This window comes from Terrapene carolina, unplaced genomic scaffold (assembly GCF_002925995.2).
Source record: "Terrapene carolina triunguis isolate 2854851 unplaced genomic scaffold, T_m_triunguis-2.0 Scaffold58, whole genome shotgun sequence".
Taxonomy (NCBI): Eukaryota; Metazoa; Chordata; order Testudines; family Emydidae; genus Terrapene; species Terrapene triunguis.
The window spans coordinates 28,773,828-28,784,008 of NW_020664409.1; the positions used below are offsets into that span (position 1 = coordinate 28,773,828).

The 10,181-nt window shown below is 46.2% G+C and overlaps 1 protein-coding gene across 1 annotated transcript in view; it reads right to left on the reverse strand.

Annotated features, from left to right (window-relative positions):
* MTCL1 (microtubule crosslinking factor 1) overlaps positions 1-2,394 on the reverse strand; it is a 197,808-nt gene extending 195,414 nt beyond the window's left edge. The window contains exon 1 of the mRNA XM_024213373.3: positions 2,325-2,394. The gene's annotated coding sequence lies outside the window, so the exon portion shown is untranslated. The remainder of the gene's footprint in view (positions 1-2,324) is intronic.
* Between the last annotated feature and the right edge of the window lie 7,787 nt (positions 2,395-10,181).

Sequence of the window (10,181 nt, forward strand, 5' to 3'; positions counted from 1 at the left end):
GCGGCCGGAGCAGCAAAGCAGGGAAAAAAAAAAAAAAAAACCTGCGGGGTGGCCAGAGCCAGGGTGCAGGGGAACTCCCTGCACTGCAGACGTGCCCCGGCTAGCGGGGGGGGAGGGAGCGGGGGGGGAGAGAGAGAAGGGGGGTGGCCAGGGCTTCAGCAGGGCACTCGCCACGCGGCCCCGACCGCTGCGCCGCCTGCCGGGAAGGCTCCGCGCCGCTCCGGTCGACGGGGAGGGAAAGACGTGGGCTGCCCTGCCAGGCTTGCTACAGACCTGGCACTGGCTGGGACAGACGGAGCACGCAGCCCGCTGCCAGCAGGGCGCTCCCCTCCTCCGCGGCGCCGCCCCCTACAGGGCGGCCGGAGCGGCAAACAAACAAACAAAAAAAAGCGGCCGTGCTGCCCTAGGATTGGGCGGAATGCCGCCCCGTAGAATCTGCCGCCCCAAGCACGAACTTGCTTGGCTGGTGCCTGGAGCCAGCCCTGGCAACTGCATCAGTGCATTTGTACCAATGCAGCGTTTTAAGTGTGGGTTTGTCCTTACTCAAATCACTAGATTTTCATAATTCCTGTCCCTCTTTCTGCCAATGTATCATCCTTCTCTCATTCAGGGTTACCCAAATCACCTGTTCTTTGGGCTCTGTTCTGGTGCAGTCCTTACTCAGATAAAACTCCTACTGGCTTCAATGGCAGTTTTGTTTGAGTAAAGCCTGCAGGATGAGGCTTTTGCAAAACCAGAGAACAAAGATTGTATCCAAGAACCAGTGTACAGTATGTGTGGTTACCCAGTTAGCTCAGTTTATTTTATTTATAGATCTTTATGAATGTAATCTCTTTGCCATACCAAAAGATCATACATATGTACACGTCCAGTTAAAGGTTCCAGCGGATCAGTTCAGCCAGTAGCATTCCCAATTAAAGGGGATAGAATACATACATAAGTGAGAGGAGGCAGAATTAATACAGAAAAGTGTATTTTTACACTAGGATAATAGTGTAAATATGCCTTTAGTTGTTGATCTTGATCTCAGCCAGAACCTGTTAGTACTTCACAATTAATGACTTGGGTTTGCTATAATAAAGTAATATAACAATGGACAGTATAACACTAAGTCATTGTTTCCATTTCAAGTGAGAAAAAAAAAAGTTTAAAGAAAAGCTAAACTGTGGAAGATATTTCGTGTGTATTCAACAGAGAAAGCATAATGCTTTGGATAGAAAGAAAATTTAGGGATTGTTGAAATATCACACACCGGCTAACCATAACAGCCTTACGGTGCACACTGCACTGGATTTATATGCATTCAGAGACTTCACAAATCAGGCTTTTATAGAGAAACAGGATCACATGCATTAGTTCCTTATCTGCCCTTTTTAGCTTTGCCATGGCACTACTTCCTGAGAGATCTTCACACTGCTGTCAAAAGGTCAAATGGTCATGTACTTATACTGTGTGTCCATATTTATTTTACACAGCTTTGGTGAATATAACATGCAAAATTTGAACACTGATTTTGGTGGGTGATTTACTCCCAAGAGATGCTCACTTTAGTTCGGTTTCAGAATAACAGCTTCTGAATTTAGACTGACACAATTATGGCATTTTAATTAAAGAATCCAACCCTTATTGTTTCTATTGCCACACACTGGCTTAGAGAAACGTACTGGATTCCTTTCAGCAGATATCCCAGTCCAGCAGACCTTTTATGGAAGACTATATTTTTTAAGAATCAAAATAGAGCCATCAACCCCCCTCTTCTTCCAAAAGTTTCATCCAGCCTACTACAATGCCTTGTACTGGAGACCAAGGATCACAACCGTTAGAGCCACTGGAGCCCTAAGTGCCAGTTTTACTGCACTGTCAAACAGTTGACAGGGAAGTGCCCAACAACTGAGTCACATCCATACTCAATGAACATAGCCCTTCGCCCATCCACTCATCCCCCGGCATGATCCCTCTGCACCACGAGCACAACCCCCACCCCGTTTACCTGGAAAGGGAAAGAACCCAGCAATTGCCATGATGGTGACCAGACAGCAATTGTGAAAAATCGGGACAGTAGGTGGGGGGTAATAGGAGCCTATATAAGAAAAAGACCCCAAAATCAGGACTATCCCTATAAAATCGGGACATCTGGTCACCCTAATTGCCATCCACCCCGATGCACGCACAGACCCTCACCCCTCCAACCCCACCCAACCACCCGCACGTGCTCAGCCCCAGGTCCCCGGAGGAGGAAGATGCCCTCCCGCCACCCCACCGCCTCCCTGGGCTGGGGGGGGGGGTGTGCCCGCCCACTGGCCCCTCCCCTCGGCGCTGTTTACCTTGAGATAATCATTTTCCGAGCGCAGCTCCTCGATCTCCCGCAGCAGCTCCTCCTCCTCCGCCGGCGGCTGGCAGGGGGCGGGCGCTTTGCTGCCCAGCCGCATGTTCTCGGCGGCTCGCCCCCAGCTCGCCTCTTCTCCCCCGGGCGCGCTGCCTTTGCCCGCCGCGGGGGCGGGCGAGGCGGGCTGCGGGCTACAGGGCGGAGCTGGCTGCGCCGCCCCTTGGCCGGCGGGGCTCTCCGGGGAAGGCTGGGCGCCCAGCGGGTGGCTGGCCCCAGGCACCGGGGTGCCCGCTCGGCCCGGGGCAGGCGGCTGCTCCCGGTCACTGGAGCCGGTGCCGGACTCGGCGTCGCTGCTGGCGGCCTGGGCCGGTCGCTGCTCATCGGAGAGCGGCTCGGAGGGGCAGTCGGACAGGTCGGAGCTGCTGTCCGTGTGGCTGAGCCTGGCCGGAGCCGCCCCGGCCACATGGCCGCTGCCCAGGCCGGGCCCGGCGGCTGATGCCAGAGAGCCCCCCTGCTGCGGGGGGGCGCCTCTCTTCCCCTTCCTGCCTTTGCCGGGCGGGTGGCCCGGTTCCCCCCCGGCCTGCCTGGCCCCGGCCTTGCCGCCCCCTTGCTCCTGGGCTCGGGCCGCCTTCTTGCTCCACAGGGAGGCTTTGGCGCTGCCCGCTCGGCCGCCCGTCCCGGCTGCTGCCGCTGCCTTCGCGCCCTGGGAGCCACTGCGCCTGGAGAGGCGGCTTTGGGTGGCCAGGAGCCCGGCGGATTGAGGCGGGGGGCCCGGCTGCTGCAGCTTGCCCGAGAGGCTCGGGGATTTGGGCGGCACCGGCGGGGGCTTGGCAGACGATGCCCGGCCGTGGAGATCCTTGAGGAAGGGTCTGGCCGGGGAAGGGGCTCGGTTCAGTCTCTTCTTCTCAGCGTGGGGGTGATGGTGGCCCTGCTGCTGTTGCTTGAGGTTATCACTTGGGCTGGTGCCATTTAAAGTCTCCATGGTCCAGGCAGAGGAAGAAGCAGCCGCAGCCCAGGGGGTGTCGGGCACTTGAGGCTCTTTAATCCTGTCCACCCACAGGAATAGCAGCAGCGGCAGCGAGCCTCTCGGCAGAGCGCAGCAGCACGAGCAGCCTCCCCCAGCCTTGCCGTTTGTTTTCTCATCACTTCTGCTTCTCCCCAACCACAAGCCTCACACTTTTCTTCTTTAGACCCCCCCCCCACCCGCGCGCTTGCCCCTCCTCAGCCCCCACCCTCGTCTGTCTCTTTTAAGCACTGGCTTGTTTCAATAAAATGAAGGCAAATCCCTTAGTGGCAGCCTTCTCCTCCTTCCCCTGCCGCTCTCCGGATCAGCTTGATGCAGCTCAAGTTATTTTGCAGCCCGAAAAATCGACTCGCTTTTCCTTTGGTCCGATGCAAATGACTATTTTCCAGGTTCCTTCTCTTCTTTTCCCTTAGCTCACAAACCATCATTCATCAGACTCCAACGGCTACCCCCATCTCATTCCCATCCCTCCTTCTCTCTCGCCTGCACCCTCCAATCTTCTCAGGGTCCTTCCTCCTGCTGCTGAAATAGGGAAACTGCAAACGCTGCTGTCTGTCTCTCCAGTCCTGACGCTTCCCCGGTCTGTGCGCATGATCCTCCCCCTCTGTCACCGAGCCAAACTGCTCTATGCAAGCCACTTTTTCCTAGAGCTCCCTGTGTGCGTTTTTATAAGGGTTCCTGGACCAGTTACTATTTATAATAAACCCAGATTTGAGGGAATGTAATTCTTCAGCCATTGGCTATGTACTATTTCAGGTTAAATACTTTTTTTTAGCGTTCACTGCTTTGCAAAGAATCTTTCCCCATAGGTTCGCCACAACAAAACAACAACAATCTGCCACCTGCATTATATCTTTGCTGAAGACACAAAGTAACCCCCAAGCAGGTCTAGTTATCCAGAGGATAAGCAAGTAGCTGGCTGTGTGCTGAAATCAAAAAGGCATGGAACAGTCCCTCTGGTGTCTGCTGGATACATTGGTATAAAACTGTAGTAGTTAAATTTGGAAGGCATCTAACATACAGGGCTGCCCAGAGGATTCAGGGGGCCCGGGGCAAAGCAATTTAGGGGGCCTCTTCCATAAAAAAAAGTTGCAATATTATAGAATACTATATTCTCAGGGGGCCCCCTGTGGGGCCTGGGGCAAATTGCCCCACTTGCCCCCCGCCCCGCTCTGGGCAGCCCTGTCTACATCGTAAATGAAAGGAAGGAGGGATTAAAGCACAGAAGGGGCCCACCCAATCTAGTGGTTAAAGCAGAGCAGTGAGAGTCAGGAGATTTCGGTCTCTTCCGCTGACTCACTGTGGCTCAGTGTCCTCATCTGTCAAAATAGGATAATAAATAAATACTTATCTCACAAAGGTGTTGAGAGGCTTAATTCATGCGTGTGTAAAGCTCTGAATAGAAGGCGCTTTCAAAAGTGCCTATGGAAGTTAGTGGTCCAGCTCTCAAGTCACTGGAAGTTGAGTGCCTAACATTCTTTGGCACTGTTGAAACTCCCACTCTATATTATTAGAAATACAATGTATTACTGTGAAAGGTGGAAGCCACCAGGCATTGCTGAATGTAAGAAAGCCAGATAACCACTCCTCCCTTGCAGAGTCAATGTACACTAACCAAGTGACCAATGGATAGCTGCTGCCATAGTGCAATAGAGAGGGTGTTGCAGTATAGGTACCATTCTCTGGATGAGATATTCAAGAAACTGGGGTGATTTATGGCTTTAATGACCACTTGGCACTTCTATTTATTAAAAAATTGCAATAACTGGTATCCTGAGGAAAGTTTACTCTTTCAGTAGAAGAGGTTTTTATGGCCCAGAGTATGTATGAGCTATTGCAGAGTATATAACAGTTGCCTGTGCCTATACAGACATTGTATTATTTTGTAAAGTATGTGATTATGAAAGACTATATAAAACAGAACGGTGCTGTATATAATAAAACTGGTGTCTGCATCCATTTGCAGGCATCACTGCAGTAAATCCCCACAAAGGTATCTTATAGATGTTTGGGTGGCTGAGTTCTAGAATAGAGAGGTTGCTCAGTGACAGTCTGAAACTGTTACCATTCCACTGGAGGTTATCTGCAGCCAAAGCAGTTTGTGCTTTGCTTTTGGCTCGGTTGTGTTGTTGCTTTTGCTCAGATCTAAAAAAAGGGCCTGAAGAGTCTCTATAAGGGGCAGCACTTTGGAGAAGGCCTGATTTAAAGGTCTGAGGAAATCATTGAAAGTCCATGGGTGAATTTCTCTCTTCTGCTGGTAGGGCCAGGTCCAATACCTACTGAAGTGAATGGGAGTATTTTAAATTATTTCAATGGGCATTAGATCAGACCCTTAATATGAGGTAGATAATTATTATATTTTACTTGAGAACTTTAGCTTCTCTTTCTGCTTACAATTTCCTCAGTTGGGATCACCACTGGAGGTTCAGCTATAGAAAAATGAACTGCTTTTGCCTCTACAGGCACTTCTTCTAAGTCATCTTAGGAGGCATTTTTGAGCAGTCTGTCAAAGTTTGCACTTGCTGGTGCCTGTCTCTGCATGTCCTGCACAAAAAGAGAAGACTGGTCTCTAGAGACATCAGGTCAGCTCCTTTTGCAAGCATTACAATTCACACAACATATTTAAAACAAAAACATGTTTTTAGATTTAAGCCAGCCCTTTTATTCTAGCACATAAAATCAGTATTCAATGATTACTAATCACATAGGATAGCCATGTGTCAGCAGGAGCAACATGAAGTGACTCTGCTTGACCTCTATTTAGCAGAACAGTTTATAGCAGTACTTTACTGCAGTAGCCTTTGTAACATATCATTACATATATCAATCTTTTCAAACAGGCAGCTGTATTGTTGCTTTCTTGTTAACATAATTACTTATCAGTTGGATGACTTGAGTTGTACATATACACAATGCATCTGTTCTCTTTTTCTAACATTTTAGTGTTATGTAGATAGCATTGTTCTCTCCCACCCTAAAAGTAATGTTAATTATCATGAAAACTGCTGCTAGTGATGGATCTGCCCATAACTCAGAGGGTTTCCTTTGCTCTGTATACGTTGCCACCACCACTCAGCTTTTTGTTATTTTTTAAGCACAGAATGGAGCTCCATGATACCTCTCCACTTCCACGTCCTCTGTTTTTAATTAAATGTCTCATGACAGAAGTGGAACTGCTCTGCACTAATTAAGGAATACTATATGTTGACCTGGTTATTGCACTATTTACTGTAGGAATATATTGGTTTAGGGTAATAGGGTGATGTAAAGTAAAACAAGCATGAAGGAAAAAGAATGGTTCAAGATAAGCCATTTCTCTGCAAACACTTACGGTTGTTAAGAGAAACCCAGGACAGAAAAAGGACTTGTTGGGGTCTCTGAAGAAGTTAGGCCTGCCTAGGTTACCATTAGGGGCTGATAAGCCTTTAGGTAAGACAGACATATCTAGACTATTGTTTTCAAATCCCTTTCCGTGTAATGCTTAGTTTCTACTGTGGAAATAAACAATACTTTGGTTTCAGAAGGCTGTTTTGTCACTGTATTCACTACTGTCACAGACTCCTGAAGAGAAGAACTGCAGGTGCCAGAATATAGTACTATAGCTCAGGGCCCACTCTAAGAATCTGAGACTTGCAGAATTCCACCCCAGGAGAGGTAAAGACATGAGGCCTGATACCTGAGGGGTACACTCAGAAAGGGAGCAGAGGTGCAGCTTGCCTTGTAACAACCTCTGTCACAGAAGTCCAAAATTGGACTAGTTATCCCCTCTATTTACAGGCAGCAGAAAATCAGCTGGGTGGCAAAATGAGATTTGTTTATATCACTATTCAAACAAAATAAGGAAGGAGCAGAAAGCGTATATAAATGAAACAAAGCAAGAGACAGCAAAACATACATGACAATAAAGGCCTAATTTTCATTTACACGAAGACCTGTTTAAATTGCTCTGGCAGTGCAAAGGGCTTAATGTGGGTGTCTATTACATAAATAAACAAGAAATACAGTATCAGTAATCCTTACTGAGCACCTGCCTAGCTAAATACATTTGGCAGATTTTTGTGGTGTGTGCCTAGCTCTAGTATTAGGGCCTAATCCCCAGTATTAGGGCCTAATCCCCCGATTCCCCTGCTGTGTATGCAATGCCCACTTTAAGGCTTTACATTGCCAGCATGGTGTAAATGGCCCTTAGTGTGAATAAGAGTAAGATCCTAATATTAGAGCTAGGTGCATACCACACAAATCTGTCTATGTGTAGTTGGCTAGGTAGATGCCCCATAAGGATTATAGATATCATATATCTGAGGTTTTTTTTATATCAAACCATTTTTTTTTTTACTTGAAACTTGCTAATAATGCACATAGCAAATCTGTGAAATTGTGTGTTCCTATCAGGTTCACCCTCATTCTTTTCCCCCAGCCCCTCCGTTTGTTTTCTCTTCTCATAAGTTAGGTTATAAACTCTTTGGGGCTAGGACTTTCTTACTATATGCTTGTACAGCACCTAGCATAATGGGGCCTTGATCCTGACTGGGGCCTTTGGGTGGCACTGTAATACAAATACACAATCATAAAAATTTAACCATTAATTTGTTTTAGCTGTGCTGGAGCCCTTTGTGTGCTTGGCTTATGCAGACACGTGAGGATTTCAGTTTTACTCGCAAAAGTGATCATGGAAAGTGAATTTTACACCTGACCATTCACACCAGATATTGTTTGATACCACAGAGTTGCAAGGTTCCCTAATCCCTTTGCAGAAGCCCTTGCACAAAAGTTTACAGTTATTTTGTATGGATATAATGAGACAAAACTAAATGTAAACTCTGCCCCCGGCCAGTACATCTTATAGTAATATAAGCCAAGGCTACTACCCTCTCCTATTTCAAATCTCTTAAGGATCCACTTCTGCCATAACACAATAAATCAACCAGCGAGGCTGAGAGTTAGTTGAGGAACATTAATATTTTACAAAAAAGCAAATGGATGTGGATGTATAGATAGATAAATTAGATTGATAGACAATCTATCAGCCCCCTTCTATATGTTGCTCTTCTTCACGGATTGTAAACTCTACATGGCAGGGGTCAATTGTATTGTCTAGCACAAAAGACTATCAATCCCAATAAAGACCTCTGAGTGCTAACATAATATAAAATTAAATAAATAATACTAATAATGTGTGTGTAGCCCAGAAAGGAAAGTTTAACATTTTCTAAAATTCTCTAATCCAGTTTTTATACAATCTCTCCCTAAACCGCTCCCTGTTCCTGAGAGATTCAAAGGCCCAGTGACTTTAAGCCTTACTCTGGATTAAAGGAGTTATACCGATATCATGACTTCACAAGGGCAGGGAGTGTCTTATTATTTGTTTGTACAACGCCAATCACAAAAAGGCCCCGCTCTTTGATCAGGACTCCTGGGATCTACAATAATGCAAACAAACAACAGTCATTCAGTAAGGGAACAAAAGCCATATGACCAGTCAAAACCAACCAACAGTTCGGTTTTCAGATATCTGAATGCTCAATCCCTAGTGTTCACGATCAAGCCTTAGTGTTAAAAAAATAAAAAATAAATCACAAACAAAAAAATTGTCATCTAATTTCAAATAAATAGTATTCACTGGGAATCAGAGTGACAACACAAAACTCATTCCATGCAGCTCATTCAACAAACATTGAACAGATAATTGGTCTACTAGCCTGTGCTGAATCTGAACTGAATCGTGACTCTGTTACCCTGCAAAATAATGTTATATTTTTTTAAATGCCGCAGTAAGTGTGCAATGCAAAAAAAAAAAAAAAAAAAAATCTATACTACAACAGATGAATTCAAGCCTTCAGTTCTACAACAAATAGTAAGCAGCATGTGAGGAAGTGCACAACCCCAGATACTGACTGGTGGTTTTGGCTACACTTAAATGGAGAGACTGAATGCAATTTAAGAATCACTGTGACAGTCACTGACTGGGCTAAATCTGGCATGTCAAAAAGAAAAATGGTGCACTTTATGTATTCATGGATGCTAAGGAGCTGAATGCTCACATACAGAGACAGAGTTAATTTATTAGATACTCAAATGAGGAGAAAGATTAATGCTTGCTACTTACCGAAGACAGACACTTTTCACAGCGTCTGGCAATTGAAGCTTCACAATGAGGGTGCGAAGATACGGATATTGAATACAGTTTGGAAAGGTTTTTTTTGGATATTACAATCAGCACCTGAAATATTTCACAGATCTATGGAACATATGTTTAAAAGCCTACCTGCAGAGGAGTATAGGTAGACTTTGTTATTAGTTTGGATAATCAACAGGGATAAGTGTCAGTTCTCAGTGAACAAAATATTCTTAGGATATCATAATAAATTATCCATTGCTGGTGTGCAGTTGGACTGAAGAAAGTTGCTGGTGCAGAAAATATATGTCCAAGGGTAACAAATACAAGTTTTAGAACAGGCATTCAATATGATTAACTCCCTGGTTAAATTTGAGCTATTTTTGACAGCAAACATATCAGAATCTCCCTCATTGTTTTGTTCCAGCTATCACTGCCTCATCTCACCCTAAAATCTTTTCAATCAGTTCCTCTTTGACCAACATTTGGGAAGGAGCTCCCCACAGACTGCACCCTGGATTTTTTTCATTCCTGCTTCAGCTCCTTCTAGGATGCAGTTGCACTTCAGGAAGCTTTGGTCTCTCCCTCTTCAGTAGTTCCAATTAATCCATTTGCAGTTGCTGCTAAGCCTTTGGTCTCAGGCTTTAGTGGCTGCTTCCTAGTTTGGGGGGGGGGGGGGGGATTTTTCCTCCTGCTGAGTTAAGTCTGGGTTTAGA